This window comes from Pan troglodytes, chromosome 3 (assembly GCF_028858775.2).
Source record: "Pan troglodytes isolate AG18354 chromosome 3, NHGRI_mPanTro3-v2.0_pri, whole genome shotgun sequence".
Classification (NCBI taxonomy): Eukaryota; Metazoa; Chordata; class Mammalia; order Primates; family Hominidae; genus Pan; species Pan troglodytes.
Window position 1 is genome coordinate 53,693,468 of NC_072401.2, and position 16,843 is coordinate 53,710,310.

The 16,843-nt window shown below is 41.4% G+C and overlaps 2 protein-coding genes across 37 annotated transcripts in view; one reads left to right on the plus strand and one right to left on the minus strand.

Moving 5' to 3' along the window:
- The window catches only part of SHROOM3 (shroom family member 3), a 357,377-nt gene extending 345,160 nt beyond the window's left edge, over positions 1-12,217 (minus strand). Inside the window, exons 1-3 of the mRNA XM_063809524.1 lie at positions 11,530-12,217; positions 8,680-8,816; positions 6,397-6,514 (exon numbers count right to left, since the gene is read on the minus strand). The gene's annotated coding sequence lies outside the window, so the exon portion shown is untranslated. The remainder of the gene's footprint in view (positions 1-6,396; positions 6,515-8,679; positions 8,817-11,529) is intronic.
- The window catches only part of CCDC158 (coiled-coil domain containing 158), a 108,949-nt gene continuing 103,733 nt past the window's right edge, over positions 11,628-16,843 (plus strand). For 12 of the 36 annotated variants that reach the window (XR_010156559.1, XR_010156560.1, XR_001716914.4 and 9 more), the window contains exon 1: positions 12,388-12,607. The gene's annotated coding sequence lies outside the window, so the exon portion shown is untranslated. Of the gene's footprint in view, positions 11,832-12,354; positions 12,608-16,843 lie in introns of those variants that run through there. The other 24 variants (XM_016951573.4, XM_054682967.2, XM_054682970.2 and 21 more) reach the window with 5 other exon arrangements.

Genomic DNA, 16,843 nt, shown 5'->3' on the forward strand with positions numbered 1-16,843 from the left:
AAGGCAAAGTGAGGCATTGCAACCTTTCTGCACAGTAAGCACTGCCATGCAGAATTCAGCTCACCACAAAGACCTGACAATTCAAACAGTCTTACAGTTAATAACACGTAGAAAGTTAAAAATACTATACAGATGGCTAATTGCCAAGGGATAGAAAATAGTTCCTAGAATAGCCCCGCCTCGTACCAATTAAAGGAGAATTTCAGGGAGTGAGACATAGGCATTTGTGTTTTTAAAAACCCTCCAGGCAATTCTGCTGTGCAGCCAAGTTTGAGAAGCAATGCCTAAGTGATTTGGGTAAACGTTTAAGTACATGTCAAGGTGGTGGCACAAGGGCTTTTTTTTTTTCGTTAGAAGAAAATACTACCAAGTGTAATATATGAAATGGGACTTTCCAATCAAAGTTCTGCTTGTTTGACTCAATAAAAACAGGAGGTGGGTTTTTTTTTCTAGGTTTTCATTGTTATCTACTCCAAGATTGTTATCCACTCTTTAAATGAAAAGAAATCTACAATGCCTTGTGGGTAAGTACTAGGTACTCGGGAAAGAATGTTGTTCTGATTTCATGTTACCAGTGTCATTTTGTAATAATGTTATATACAAATTTAACATTCATACTTTGTATTAAAAATTGGAACAGTAGAAGATAACCATATCTAACCCAGAAGCCTCAGCTATTTAGTTATTGGAACAGATTAGAATTACTTCCAGGTAATATATGTACTAAAACTTTTTTCTGTTTAAAAGTATGGGATAATGAGAATTAAGTTGAAAACTGAAGTTAAAAACTACTGTGGGGCTTGATAACAATTATTTTGGTGTTTGTACTTATAATTAATGAAAGGCTGATATGGAAAGGCAGGTATATGATATCAAACTACACGATATTTAATTTACAACACTGGACAGATATTGTTTGATTTTCAATGGTAACTTCACTTGAAGGGCTCAAAGACAAAAAAAAAAAAAAGTAAAACCTTATGTAATGGTAGTATGTGAATGGAAACATAAGGAAACCTAAGGTGTACCAAATGAAAGTATGTGGTAAAAATTGGCTGATTCTTAAGGGTAATTTACGCAATTTCTATTGTGGTTTTCTTTTACAGCTTAATTCGTAAGTTAGAATAAATGGAGAAACATTAGCTTTTCTTTCATTTCAAAGAACATATGTATTTTAAATAAAAGTCCTAAGTAAATGAACAGCTTTCTTTCTGAAAAAATTAATTTATGAGGCTCTTATTATGTTACTCCTAATACATTTTGTAAAAACTGGGATTTTACAGAATCCACATTTAATATTAAAAGTAACACAGCTATACAAAATTTCAGTTAGGAGGCATAAGCTCAAGAGATCTATTGTACAGCATGATGACCATAGTTATAACAATGTATTGTATATTTGGAAATTGCTAAGATTAGATTTTAAGTGCTCTCACCACAAAAAAAATTAGTATGTGAGGTAATAGGTTAATTCCTTGATTTAGCCATTTTACAATGTATACTTATATCAAAACATCATGTGGTACACCATAAGTATATATAATTTTTAGTTGTCAATTTAAAAAATAATAAACAAAAAAAGTAATGAAGCTAAAGGCAAAGGAAATAAGGAAAAGATAATATGAACCCAGTGCTTGCAGACTGATGAAATCTCCATTTTAGATTATCACCAAAAATATTGAAGAAACAAACATAGAACCGAAATTGATATGTAATCTGAAAAAAAAATGTAAAACTTCATTTTGTGGACCTTCACTATAGCAGTTGATAGACCAGGTTTGGAAGAACTTTTTTCCTCCATCTTCTGTTGATCAGATTCAAAGAATGTTAAAGCTGCAAGAGACAATCCTCCCACGCCCTTGATTTTAGAGGTAAGGACACAGAGGCCACCAGAAGGTTAAATGATCTGACCAGAGTAATCCTGCAAGCAACACAGGCAGGCATGAAATTTAAATCTTCAGACGTTTAGGAATGAAATCCTAGCTTAAGTCAGGTGTTCTGCATAGTTTACGGTGAAAAGACAACTTTCTTTTGGTATAGCACTGCTAATTCATAAGAAGAACTTCTGTTAGGATATGTGATTTGGATGCAAACTCTTAATTACAGAATGCAATCAGACTCTTCTCCCCAAGAAGAGAAAGGCAACTCTATTGTCTCAAGGTGCTGACAGTGGAAAGAAAGGTTAGGATTCTAACTGAGAACAGCATAGGACTCAGGCTTTCTAATAGAGGACTTCTTTTATGCCCCATTCATCATCTTTCTAGGGAACCACTTCTTCCTCGATCCTGTGGTGCTGGTGGGCTGCCCCTGTCCCCGGCTCCAGGGTGGACGTAATGACCCAGGAATCAACCAACCCCTGGCTCAAATGATTGATATGTGGATGGGCATGAGACTTAAGTGTGACCAATGTTATAACTAGAAATTTTACTAGTGCTGTCAAAAAATGGCATTTTCTCCTATGGTTTGCTAGGTTGGTAGATAAAATTTTCGAGTTGCTGGAAGTCTTTTTTTTTTTTTTTTTTTTTTTAATTGAGACAGAGTCTAGCTTTGTCGCCCAGGCTGGAATGCAGGGTGTGATGGTGGCCTACTGTAGCCTCAATCTCCCAGGCTCAAGCAGTGCTCCCACCTCAGCCTCGCAAGTAGCTGAGACTACAGGTGCATGTCACCATGCCTGGCCAATTTTAAAAATTGTTTTGTACAGACAGGGTCTCACTCTGTTGCCCAGGCTGATCTCAAACTCCTGGGCTCAAGTGATCCTTCCGCCTCAGCCTCCCAATGTGCTGAGATTACAAGTGTGAGCTGCCACGCCCCAGCTGGAAGTCATCTTTGATATCACACGCCTGAGAAGGAAACCAGCTCTGAGAAAAGCAGTCTATGATAAGTAGGAGACAGTTCTGGTGATACCATTGAGCCTTGTGCCCAATTGTACCTTACTGAAGCTGGCAATTCTCAAGCTTTTTGGTTTCAGGAACCCTTACATGCTTAAAAATTATTGAAGACTCCAGAGAAATTTTATGTGTTTTGTATTGATCAATATTTACTATATTAGAAAATAGAAAAGAACATTTTAAAATACTTATGTATTAATTCATTTAAAAATAATAAATCTTTATATGTTAAAGTAACATATTAATATTTTTATGAAAAATAATTACATTGTCTCAAACAAAAAATATTACCAAGAAGAGTGGCACTGTTTCACATATTTGCAACTCTCTTTAATGGCCAGGTTAGTAAAAGATGGTTGGATTCTACCATCTGCTTCTGTATTCAATTTGTTCAATATCACATGGCATATAGCCACTGGAAGATTCCCCTATACATTTTTGAGAGAGCAAGTGGAAAAGGTACACAATGTCTTAGTATTATTACAAAAGCAGTTTTGACCCTGAAGACCCTTAACTTTCCAAGTTCCTATGGGATCATAAAACTGGTAATTGTAGGAGTGGGGTGGCTTTAGGCCACCATAAGCAGACGCAGCCAGGCCTAAAGCCACCCCACTCCTACAATTACCAGTTTTATGACCCCATAGGTACCTGTTTATTTTTTCCTTAATCCAGCGGGGGTTGAGTTTCTGCTTCTTGCAACTGAAAGAGTTCAGAGTAATACACAAGGAAACCCTTTCGTGGTTTTTCCTGGTTTGGGAGAAAGTTTAGAGAAGCTTAGCACGGTACCAAAAATGAAGCTTCACATTGTGTTTTTCTATTACTTCTCTCCTTCCTTCTGCCTCTAACTTAGAATTACCCCTGTTTTCTTGATCAGATTCATCCCTTCATGACAAATAGATCCAATGTAGCTTACAACTTTATTTTCTGTCTCTATACGAAAAATTCCCACTGTGAGTTATTGAGCTCATATTGCTGTCATTGTGAATATGGCCCCAGAACAGAAAAATATATCAGTCATATTGACTCTACTACTTGTTTTGCCTCCCTACACCAATCAGTCTGTTAAATGTCATCTTCCTAATCACTGTTTTCACTTTTTAGCAATCACACATCATTGTATTTGCTAACAGCACTGAAGGAAAAATTAAGTTGATCTTTTGAAAATTCCCATTTCTTGATTTTAATTTTTCTTAGTATGCCCTAATGTTTTTCTCTTTATTTTTTGCTAAAACTTTTAATGTGATTGTCAACTTATTGGATTTTTAAAAATGCTTCTAGATGGAATATTTAAGAGATTGAAAAGTCAGTAGGTTATCTCTGAAAATGAAATCAGAGCGACATCTACTGGCTATTCTGGCTCACTAATCGGTAAAGTAAATTAACTGTAGACAATAAATAGGGTTTGTTTTTTTTTTGAGACAGAGTCTCACTTTGTCACCCAGGCTGGAGTGCAATGGCGATCTCGGCTCAGCTCACTGCAACCTCTGCCTCCCGGGTTCAAGTGATTCTCCTGTCACAGCCTCTCGAGTAGCTGGGATTACAGGCACACACTGCCACACCTGACTACTTTTTTTTTGTATTTTAGTAGAGACGGGGTTTCACCCAGTCTGGCAATTCTCAAGCTTTTTGGTTGAGACCAGCCCAGGCTGGTCTTGACCTCCTCAGCTCAGGCAATCCACCCGCCTCGGCCTCCCAAAGTGCTAGGATTACAGGCGTGAGCCACCGCGCCCAGCCTAATAAATTGTTAAATTATAAGTTTGGAAGTTTATTTAGTCTTTCTTAGAAGGCCTCAGAACAATCCTAAATAGACAAAAATCAATCTTATTTTAAAGTTTGTGCAATCTCTCTAGGCAGCCTTTCACAGGCAAAAAGAATCATGTCTTCATGTGTCTCCTTAAGATTGGGGATCAAAGCGTGATGTCAGCTGATTTAAAACAAAACAAAACAAAAATCGCCGGGCACGGTGGCTCACACTTGTAATCTCAGCACTTTGGGAGGCTGAAGTGGGTGACTCCTGAAGTCAGGAGTTTGAGACCAGCCTGGCCAACATGGTGAAAACCTGTCTCTACTAAAAATACAAAAAATATTAGCCGGGTGGGGTGGTGCATGCCTGTAGTCCCAGCTACTCGAGAGGCTGAAGCAGAATCGCTTGAACCTGGGAGACAGAGGTTGCAGTGAGGGAGATGGCGCCACTGCACTCAAGCCTGGGTGACAGAGTGAGACTCTGTCTCAAAGAAAAAAGAAAAGAAAAGAAAAGAAAGATTGAGGAAAACTTTCCCAGCTGATCTTCCCTCATTTCTCAATGCCATGAAGTAGATTAAATGCTTCCTCTGAAAACAGTCACTTGGAAGAGGAATGAAAGCACAAAGATTAGATTTAAACTAATCAAGATCCACCTACTAGAACTTCCCCTGAAGCACAGGGCTCTGTAGAATGTTGTGTTCAACACTGGGGTTCTTGAGAAAGGAGGAAGTGGGGATAGATGCTGAATATGCAATTTACAGCATTTGCTTCACCAAATATCATAAGTTGGTGGCAGAACTATCAAAACACAATCAACTCAAATTATTTGGGAATGATCTAAATGCTCCATGTCTTGCTTGAAGCAGTAGTTTCACAGGTGCATATATGTATGCTGAAACTCATCACATGGTACACTTTAAATGTATACAGTTTATTGAATGGAAATTATAGCTCAATGAAATTAGTTTTTAAACAACTGAAGGACTTCATGGACAAATGAATAGATAGCCCAAATGTAGAATATACATGCAATGAAATACTTTCCAGACTTAAAAATGAATGAAATCTGTGATCTAAATCCTTTTTTATTTAAAAAAATGAATGAAATTCTGATATATGCTGCAACATAGATGAACCCTGAAGACACTATGTTAAATAAGCCAGACACAAAAGGACGAATATTGTATGATTCCATTTATATGAGATACCTAGAGTAGTCAAACTGACAGAAAGCGAAAGTAGTATGGTGCTTTCAGGGGATGAGAGACGAGGCAATAAGGAGTTAGTGTTTAATGGGTACAGAGTTTCAGTCTGGAAAAATGAAAAAGTTCTGGAGATGGATGGTGGTAATGGTTACATAACAATATGCCTATGTGAATGCCATGGAATTGTACGATTGAAAATAGTTAAAAAGATAAATTTTATCCTATGTATATTTTACCACAGTAAGTTTAAAAAGTGCTTATAAAAGGTAAAGAAATGTAAAACATGACACTATGATTAATTAGATCATTATTCATCACTTAATCTTGGTAAGCATGGTTGTAGTGAAAAGTCAGAAAACTGCCAGATGCATAAAGATCCAAATAATAATAATATCTGATGGCACATACTTGATATTAGATCCCTGACAGAAGTCACAACTGTTATAGAAGTCACTGTAGTAGATTATTATTTAAAAACTGGTAGAAATATATCCGCAAACTTACATTATTTCTTCCTAAATAGAAGTAAAAGATCTTAATAAGAATATGGTGGCGGGCACCTGTAATCCCAGCTACTTCGGGAGGCTGAGGCAGGAGAATCACTTGAACCTGGGAGGCGGAGGTTGCAGTGAGCCAAAATGGTGCCATTGCACTCCAGCCTGGGTGACAAGAGTGAAACTGTCAAAAAAAAGAAAGAAAGAATATATCTCAGCAAAAACAATGGTACTGAGATCTTAAACAAAAGATGGTTATGATAAAGGATTAGTTGGCTTCAAAGATGCTAATGACAATGATCTCAAAGGCAGAAACAAGGCCTAGAGGAGAACAGGCAATCTCCCTTTATTAGCTATCTGACTTCCATCTGCTACTTCTATCCCCTTTTTTCATCAGTCTGTGAAAGAGTTTGTCAATCAAAAAAAAAAAAGACTTGTATTTTTAAAAACCCATATCAGTGTTGTGGGAGAGAATGACTGCCAAGGAACACAAGGAACTTTCTGGGGAGACAGAAATCTTGACCGAAGTGTTTCGTTACTGGGTATACACATTTCTCAAAACTCATCACTTAAAAGCACACTTAAATTCTCTCTCAGGCTGGGATATCATCTTCTCCTGCCCTGGGACAGTGTCTCCCCTGGTTCTCAGGCCTTTAAATTTAGACTAAATTACAACACCAGCTTTCCTGGGTCATCAGCTTGTAGAGGGCATGTCATGGAATTTAGCCTCCAAAATTGTGTGAGCCAATTCCTATAATAAATCCCCCTTCCCCATCTATCTGTCTCTCTCTGTGTCTTTTTCTCTCTCTCCCCACTCTGTAATAAATACCCCCACCTCTGTCTCTCTCTCTCTCAATTTATATATACATAAAATTGAGGGTTTTTCAGACCTTTGAAAGAAACAAACTACAGATTCAAAAAGCCCAATGAATTATAGACAGGACAGTAAAAATAATTACACACTAATACAACACAAAGAAAGAACTTACATATGTTTTCTTGCTTTATTCATCTGTTTATTTTTTGGTTGTTTACTCATTGATTTTCTTGTTATAAAACATGTATTTTGTTTGCTATTGAAGGTTTCCATCATGTTTATACCTCTGCTAATGTTATCTTTATTTAAGCATTCTAAAACAATCTGTGAATCAAAATTTATATGCTGCCAATTTGAATATTTTCCCTTCATAGAAAATAAATGGTTTATCTTACACTACTTCCATTTTCTAAGCCCATATCTAAAAAGGCATTTGGTGGTTTTATCTAGGATTGTAAACTATACCATTGTGATAACAATATAAATGATTTAATTAAAGATTGTTATTATTTATTTATTTTGAGACAGAGTCTCACTCTGACACCCAAGCTGGAGTGCAGTGGCACAATTTTGGCTCACTGCAACCTCCACCTACTGGGTTCAAGCGATTCTCCTGCCTGAATAGCTGGGATTACAGGCACACGCCACCACGCCCAGCTTATTTTTTGTATTTTTGATAGAGGTGGGGTTTCACCATGTTGGCCAGGCTGGTCTGGAGCTCCTGACCTCAAGTGATCCACCTGCCTTAGCCTCCCAAAGTGCTGGGATTACAGGCGTGAGCCACTGTGCCCAGCCTGTTATTCTTCTTTTAAATTTTTATTTTTAAAAGAAAATAGAGACAGAGTCTCTCTATGTTGCCTGAGCTGGTCTCAAACTCCTAGCCTCAAGCAATCCTCCCGCTTCAGCCTCCCAAAGTGTTGGGATTACAGATGTGAGCCACTAGGCCCGGCCAAGATTGTTGATCTTTAGCATTCTATTAAATATTTTGTCATCATATCGACAAGAAAAAAACTTTGATTTTTATGACTTCCACACACAAAAAGCACACTTAAAATGAATCAATTGGCCGGGCGCAGTGGCTCATGCCTGTAATCCCAGCACTTTGGGAGGCTGAGGCGGGCGGATCACGAGGTCAGGAGATTGAGACCATCCTGGCTAATATGGTGAAAATCTGTCTCTAATAAAAGTAAAAAAAAAAAAAAAAAAAAAAAAAATAGCCGGGCATGGTGGCGGGCGCCTGTAGTCCCAGCTACTCGGGAAACTGAGGCAGGAGAATGGCATGAACCCGGGAGGCAGGGCTTGCAGTGAGCCAAGATCGCGCCACTGCACTCCAGCCTGGGCAACAGAGAGAGACTCAGTCTCAAAAAAAAAAAATTGTATTGGAAATGAAGTATAACTCAAAAAAGTTGATTTTTAAAACCTCAATCAGCTCCAAATAATACAAACATTTCTACTCTTTAAATTAAGATGTCATATGAAAAGTTTCCTTTTAAAACTAATTCAAAAGTAGTCCCAAATTAGAAATTACTTACCCTGCCAAGATGTGTTCCCAGAAATACAATCACAATTCCTCCTGGAAATGCTCTGAGAGCCACATGGCTGGCTGCTCCCTGTCTCCTTCAAGGTTCTGCTCACACCTGGAGGGGCTCTTCTCTGCTCTATTTCCATACTGCAACAGCGAAACAGTAAAAGAACTAACATAACTAATTCCATTTTTTATTTAAGGGGATACCCATTCCTGCACATCGGTTAGGATAATTTTAGAGCACTAAGATACAATGCAAAAACTGCAATCATGTAGTCTTGGAAACTAACCCTAGGATTAAAGAAGAAGTATATAAACAACTATGTTTTGTTAAAGATTTACAGGAACAAGGGGGTTTGGCTATTGTTACATGAGAGAACGTTACCCAAGGACAAAGAAGTTTCACAGACTTCCCCTGGACCCTTGTTGGTGCCCAGATGTCTGCGGTTCCCTGTCACTTAAACATAAAAGACAAGGCAAAGCTCGCATAATTCTAAGATGGTTCTTTAGGACATTGGTCTGCTTCTTCTTGGTTTCCTGGCTCCCCAAAATAAAGTCGCTTTCCTTCCTCCACCTCCTTGTCTCTTGACTTATTGACGTGATGTGGCAAGAAGAACAAGTTTGGACTCAGTCACAATCCATCCCACACTTCCTCTTCTCCTTCCCTGCTTCCTTTGTCCCCATGGCATTTACCACCTTCTAGTACATTAATTCTGTCATGGTGATTATTTATGATCTGTCCCCCACCACTGAAACGTAAGTTCCATGAGGGCAGGGTTTGGGTCCGTTTTGTTCACTGATGTTCCTGATACACAGTTGGTGCTCAATAAATATTTGTTTATTGAACTCAAGCTTTCTAATTAGATATATTTCTCTCCTTGTGTCGCTGGTGGAGAGAAGAATGTCAGAACATTAACTACATGGTCTTTTAATATTTTATGCTCTATGTACTTGCATACTAATACTATGTATTAGAGATGACTTGCCACTTATCCCCTCCACCACAATATATATTGATGACTTCTATATGTCCAGCTCTGTACTGGGCACTGGGGAAAAGTAGTTGCCCAATAAAATGTACAACAGAAAGTTTTAAACCATAGTCAGGAAAGGAAAATATCTATCCCCCTAATCCAGGCTGCTCTGTAACTCTGCTTTAACACTGTATTTAGTTTTGAAGATCTTTGGCCAAAGAAAATTTCAAGGTCTAAATCATAAAGGAAACACAATGGTTAAAGTAATTTCATATAATCTATACCATATGCTAAATTAAAATGTGTTTTTTTTCCTAAGTACCACCTGTTTACAAAGCTCGTTGTGTTGGCTGAACCAAGATTTTTTTTGAACTTAGCAAATTGTGAATTAAATTTTAAGTGACCCTGTATATGCATCATGTATATTATATCTGAAGTACTTTTCTGACACAATTTTAACAAAAGTTTTTGTATTAAGATAAAGTTCTATGCTTTGATTTTATAGAATCATAGGGCTTTTTCTTGTTTTTTTTCTTCAGTTAGAAAAGCCCCTTCTGATATTTCTACATCTCACATTTTGCAGATGAAAATACTAACACTTTGAAAGTTCAAATGGCTTGCCCAAGCTAGTGCCAAAGCTCAGATCAGGCCTGGGTTCCATGTTCCTGAGTCTTAACTGCATCCTCACAAACCCCAGCCACCATTTGGATTGACATTAGGAGGGACACAGGTTCCTTGAGGGCAGAAACTGGAGCTTCTTTGCATCTCCCCAGTACCCAGCACAGGGTCTAGTGCAGAGTAAGAACCAGTGAAGGGAGACACAACAACCTTGGACCTATGCATGGACTCTTACTAAAGAGCTCTTGGTGACTTGGGCCCTAAATGACCACAACGCCCCAACCTCTGCTTGTTCATTCACTCTGCTCAGTCCTCACTAGCCTCTGGGTTTTTTCAAACACACCAACCAAATGCCTGAAAAGCTCTGTCCCACAATAACCACACAGATCCCTTCCCCCAGCCCTACAAGTCTCTTTTGAATGTCACTTTATCAATGAGGACTTTTCAAGACCTCACTATGAAACAGCAACCCCACACTCCCTAAACTCCTACCTCTGTCTCCACAACACTTATCCCCATCTGGCATATTTGAACTTGTCTATTTGTGCATTGCTCATCTTCCTCTACAAGAATGTAAGCACTACTAGGGTAGGGACTGTATTTGTTCCCAGCTTTATTTTCACAACCTACACATAGCATGTTGTAGGTGCCCTATAAATATGGGTGGAATGAATGAATGAATGGAAAAGGACTTTGGATCCCTTTCTCGATCTTTTAATTCTTTATTTAAAAAGCTAAGAAGCTGTTTTTAATACAATATTTAAAAAATGTTGTAAAACCGCAGGACACTTCAAAATGTGATGACTTTTATAGTAAAATCAGGGGCACATAACTTTTCGTACATATATGTGGGTGTAGATAATTTCATGCTACACTAATTAACACACATCTTTTAATTAAAGATGTTGAAAAGAAAAAAAAACCTTTTTATGTGTGTCCAGGGTACAAGCACAAAATGAGACACCAATGGAAACCATGTATTAGGTATGGAAAATATTTTTATGTCATTGGAACACTCATGTTTTGATAGAAAAAAGAAAAAATTAGAAATTGCTTTTTGTCCAACCACAAAACCTAAATTATTTACCTTTCTATGTAATACTTATGGTTTCACTTCCTGTTAAAAATGCTCGATTCTATAGCTAATCCTAGATCTCTATAAGCCAATAAATGGATTAACTACAACGATATGATAAACAATCTTTAATGGCATTTAATCTATTTTTATTAAAATTTGTAGCTACATTATTTAATGTAAGACTTACTAATATTTCTAATCAACTTATACATAAAAAGTTATTTGCTGTAGATGTCTGCACAATGTGATTGCTAGTAGAATTAAATGCCTCAGGCTGCATCTATCAGACACTGGCCTTTCTGGACGCGTTCCATTTGATCGATAATTTGGGCAGCAAAAATCTGATAAATTCTATATTAGAGATAACGACAGAGGGTAACTGTAGCACAGCGGAGGGAACAAGTCTCCAGAGGCAGAAGGGTCAGCTATGCCGAGAACACGTTTGAACTTGAAAAACATTCGGGGACAGAGAAAACAGAGCTGCAAAATGTGAATTCTGTTAACTTGAAATGGTCAAATGGGAATGCCAGGAGTGGGAATGGGAGGTGGGGGTGAGGTGGGGCCGGGTGGGGGTGTCAGAGTAGGAGGCCCGGCGGGCAACTCCAGATTGGGCTTGACTCTTTGGCAGGTAAGAGATCAGACTGGTGCGGGTCAGTGAGTTATCTGGGAAGACCACGGTGGGGACAGCTACGAGAGTGGCCCGAGGCGCTCGGGTGGGGGCAAGAGTAGGGCCGGAGACCAGTTAGGAGGCTGTGGGAGAAGCGGCAGAGGGCGCCGGGTGCAGGTCCGAACCCAGGGTAGTTTCTGGGGCAGGGCTCCAGGATTTGACTCCGGGCTGGGTACACCCCCACTCCTTAGGGCGCCCGGGCGGTGGTGGGGACTTCGACGCTCGGATGCCCCGGCGACGGCGTCCGGCGGGCGGAGTCGCAGGCGCGGGAGGGGTCCCCGCCGGGCAGCTGCCGAGCACCCCCCTCCTCCCCTCCCCCCACTACGAAGCCTCGCAGAGCGTCCTAACCGTCACCCACGCGGCTCGCGCGGACTGGGCAGCGCCCCGAGCACCACAGCCGCGAGGAGTGACGGGCGCGGGCAGCTTCCGGCGCCGCAGCCGAGGAGGAGGAGCCGCCCCGCAGCCTCCGCGGGGCCTAGGGGCGGAGAGTGGGGAGCCGCCCCGTCCCAGCCGCCAGGTCGACGTAGGTGGGGCCGCTGCGCCCGCCGGCGCCCCGCGGAGATGTGGCCGGTGTCTTAGGATTAGGTGTTGGTTGCAGGTACAAGCGGGGCGCGGCCCGGGAGACGAGGATGGTGGGGTGTGAGTGGGGTTCTTCTGAGGACCCGGAGCGACTCGTGTTCATTTCTGGAATCTTCCAGTGCCTCGTGTTTGTTCTGCACATGGAAGATGCCCAATAAATTGTTTCTTTACTGGAATGAGCTGCTGTTGTTTTCGGGGATTGCAAGACCCCTGGGGACGGTGGCGCTGAAACCTGGACCTGCGCAAAGTGATTTGATTTGTGGGGAAGAGAATCACCGAGTAAGCTGCCCCAACGTGACTGCTGACTCTGTGTCTACCGCGCTGCCGCGAACAGGGGGAGGAGATGGGGAAGACTTGGTGGTAGAGAGGACAGCCTCGCATCCAAGACGGAATGGTGTTAAACGCCGGCGCAAGGGCCCTTTCAGCTTGAGCCCTGTCTTTAAACCACATGTGGGGGTCAGAGCTTTCCCTCATTATCAGCATCAATCAGCAGCACAATGAGTTCTGCAAAGTCTCCATCCTTTTCCACAGCACTCTGCTCCAGGCCCCACTCGGGCTGCTCCAGGTTTTGTTTGTGCCTCATGCTGAACTCCAACGTCAGGGGAAAGTAGAAGTGAGGTTGGCTGTTGCCCAGGTTTTTTGACTGGCAACCAGTTCTTGCTGCTTCTCTCAGCAGGACATTAAGGAGTTGTGGCCGGGTGGAGCCGGGGGGGGTGTGTGGGGAAAGGACCAGGGCTTCCACATATCCCAGAGACATGCTAGGTAGGACTGTTTGTGCGGAAGCTCATCAGGTAAGGGTGCAGGAGTGCTGAGAGAGATGTGGTCCTCCTATCTCTGTACTGCGCTCATTGCTTTTAATCTTAGTGCGGTTATCTTACTTGTGTTGTGGGTGAAATGGTTTCCATGCCATAGAGTTAATATTATACTCCCAAAACAAATTGAGGACAGCAATTTATTTGTATGTATGCAAAGCCCTTACTGTTGTTGTGCATTTACAATGAGGACTTAGTGTTATCTAGTATGCTATGAGTGAGCCACTTTAGACCTCCACCATTTATTAAACAGGGCCTCTTGTGATCCACCCGTCCCCCAGCTAGATGGCCCCAAATTATATGGTAGGCTGAGCAGTGGCCACTCAAATATGTCAGGTCCTAATCCCTGAAACCTGTAAATGTTACCTTATAAGGGAAAAGTGCCTTTGCATACGTGATTAAGTAGCTTGAAATGGAGAGATTATCGTGAATTATCTAGGTGGGTCCTAAATGCAAACGCAAAGGTCCTAAGAGAGAGAGAAGCAGATTTGATATAGGCCGAAGAGAAGGCAATATGACCACAGAGGCAGATATTGGAGTGATGTGGCCACAAGTCACCAAATGCCTGGCAACCAGCAGAGCTAGAAGAGGCAAGGAACTGATTCTCTTGCAGAGCCTCCAGAGGGAGGGAGGGAGCCCTGCCAACACCATGCTTTCTTCCCCATGAGACTGATTTTGGATTCCTGGCCTCCAGAATTATGAAAGAATAAGTTGCTATTGTTTTAAGCTACCGAGTTTTGATAATTTGTTATGGAAACTGTAGGGAACTAATACATATGAGCGTGCTCATAAATCACATAGCATGCTGTACTGATGAATAGTTTACAGGTCTTCAGCTGGGGCAATAGTGGGGTACAGTAGTGGAGATCACTGTATATTTATCTGAATCCTGTAAATCCTAAAGAAAGGATTTGAATAGGGAATTTGGTAAGAAAAGAAATTTAAGTGGTGCATATGAAGGAGGTAGTCTGGCATTTAAAGCAATTTTTTAAGAGTATTCCTATTCATATATCACTATTTGCTCTGGCTAAAAAGAATAAAGGTAAAAAGTGGCAAAGGCTTTGTCCTTACCTTAGCTGAATCATTATTGATTATCCATCGTGTGTATATCAAGTAAGAGTTGCAGACACCTGGGGATTGAGGTCCAGGCCTGGGGAAAAGAGGGAATGCAGAAGTGCTTCCATGTGTTAAAATATGGCTAAAAGCAACCGCTAGTCATCTGGAATTAAGACACTTTGGAGTTTTCAGGATACAGGAAAATTCAGTGTTCAAGTTTAACGATTCACTTCTGGGACCCAGGCAGCTGATTTACACTTCCCACTTTCCTTGATATGGTTTGGCTGTATCCCCACCCAAATCTCATCTTGGATTGTAGCTCCCATAATTCCCATGTGTTGTGGGAGGGACCCAGTGGAAGGTAATTGAATCATGGGGGCAGGTCTTTCCTGTGCTGTTCTCGTGATAGTGAATAAGCCTCACAAGATCTGATGGTTTTATAAAGGGGAGCTCCCCCTGCACAAGCTCTCTCTTGCCTGCCGCCACATAAGACTTCCCTTGCTCTTCCTCCATGATTGTGAGGCCTCCCCAGCCATGTGAAACTGTGAGTCCATTAAACCTCTTTTTTCTTTATAAATTACCCAGTCTTGGGAATGTCTTTATCAGCAGCATGAAAACAGACTAATACACTCCCCACATCTGCTTTTTTTTCAAACTGCTTTATAAGGTATAATTTACATACCATAAAATTCACCTGTTTTAAGTGGACAGTCCAGTGATTTTTAATAAACTTACTGAATTGTACAATCAGCACACAATTCAGTTTTAGAACATTTTTGTCATCCAAAAATGATCCCTTGTACCCTTCTGTAGTCAATCCCCATTCGCAACCCTAGCACCATCTACTTTTAATGACTGGCCTACTTCAGAGTTGGGTTTTAGTCCCTTTGTTGGACTGCTCCAATGGCTTTATAGCTAGCCCCAGCTTCTCCTAGTGTATTCTCTACTCAGTCGCTGGAGGATCATATGCCCTTGATTAAAATCCTCCAGTGCTTTGCGTTGCATTTAGAATAAGCCCCAAAGTCTTCAGTATGTGACCTTTTCAAGGCCCCATGAGCTTTACCTCCGCCAACCTCACTGACATCTTCTCAGGATAGCGTAGGAAAGGAAGTGATAAGCACAGTGTTCCTTTTGGCATGACACATAGTTGGCCTCCATTAGAAGCCCTCTCATCCCCACTTAGCTACCCTGCAGCCTCATTAGCCTTCTTCATTGGGAGTCAGTGAACACTGAGCTCTTCTCATTTTTGGGCCTTTGTGGTGGCATTTCTTTTAAGAAGTTACCCCTGGCCACTGTGAGGCTGACCCCTTTCTGTCATTCAGTTCAATGCCACCTCCTTAGAAAGGCCTTCCCTCACCTACCCTAACTAGAGGAGCTGTGTTAGTCTGTTTTCACGCTGCTAAGACATACCCGAGAGTGGGAAGAAAAAGAGGTTTAATTGGACTTACAGTTCCACATGGCTGGGAAGGCCTCAGAATCATGGTGGGAGGCAAAAGGCACTTCTTACATGGCGGCAGCAAGAGAAAATTACCTCTCCCTGGGTCCCTCCCATGACACATGGGAATTCTGGGATATACAGTTCAAGTTGAGATTTGGGTGGGGACACAGGCAAACCATATCATTCCACCCCTGGCCCCTCCAAATCTCATGTCCTTACATTTCAAAACCAATCATGCCTTACCAGTAGTCCCCCAAAGTCTTAACTCATTTCAGCATTAACGCAAAAGTCTTCAGTCCAAAGTCTCATCTGAGACGAGCCAAGTCCCTTCTGGCTATGAGCCTGTAAAATCAAAAGCAAGCTAGTTACTTCCTAGATACAATGAGGGTACAGGTATTGGGTACATACAGCCATTCTAAATAGGAGAAATTGGCCAAAACAAAGGAGTTACAGGGCCCATGCAAATCCAAAATCCAGCAGGGCAGTCAAATTTTAAAGCTACAAAATGATCTCCTTTGACTCCAGGTCTCACATCAAGGTCACGCTGATGCGAGAGATGGGTTCCCATGGTCTTGGGCAGCTCCAACCCCTGTGGCTTTGCAGGATACAGCCTCTCTCCCAGATGCTTTCATGGGCTGGTGTTGAGTGTCTGCAGCTTTTCAGGTGCACGGTGCAAGGTGTTGGTGGATCTACCATTCTGGGGTCTGGAGGATGGTGGCCCTCTTCTTAACAACTCCATTAGGCAGTGCCCCAGTAGGGACTCTGTGTGGGGGTTCCAACCCCACATTTCCCTTCAGCACTGCGCTAGCAGAGGTTCTCCATAACGGTCCCATCCCTACAGCAAACTTTTGCCTGGGCATCCAGGCGTTTCCATACATCTGAAATCTAGGCAGAGGTTCCCAAACCTCAATTCTTGAGGCCTATGCACCTTCAGGCTTAACACCACATG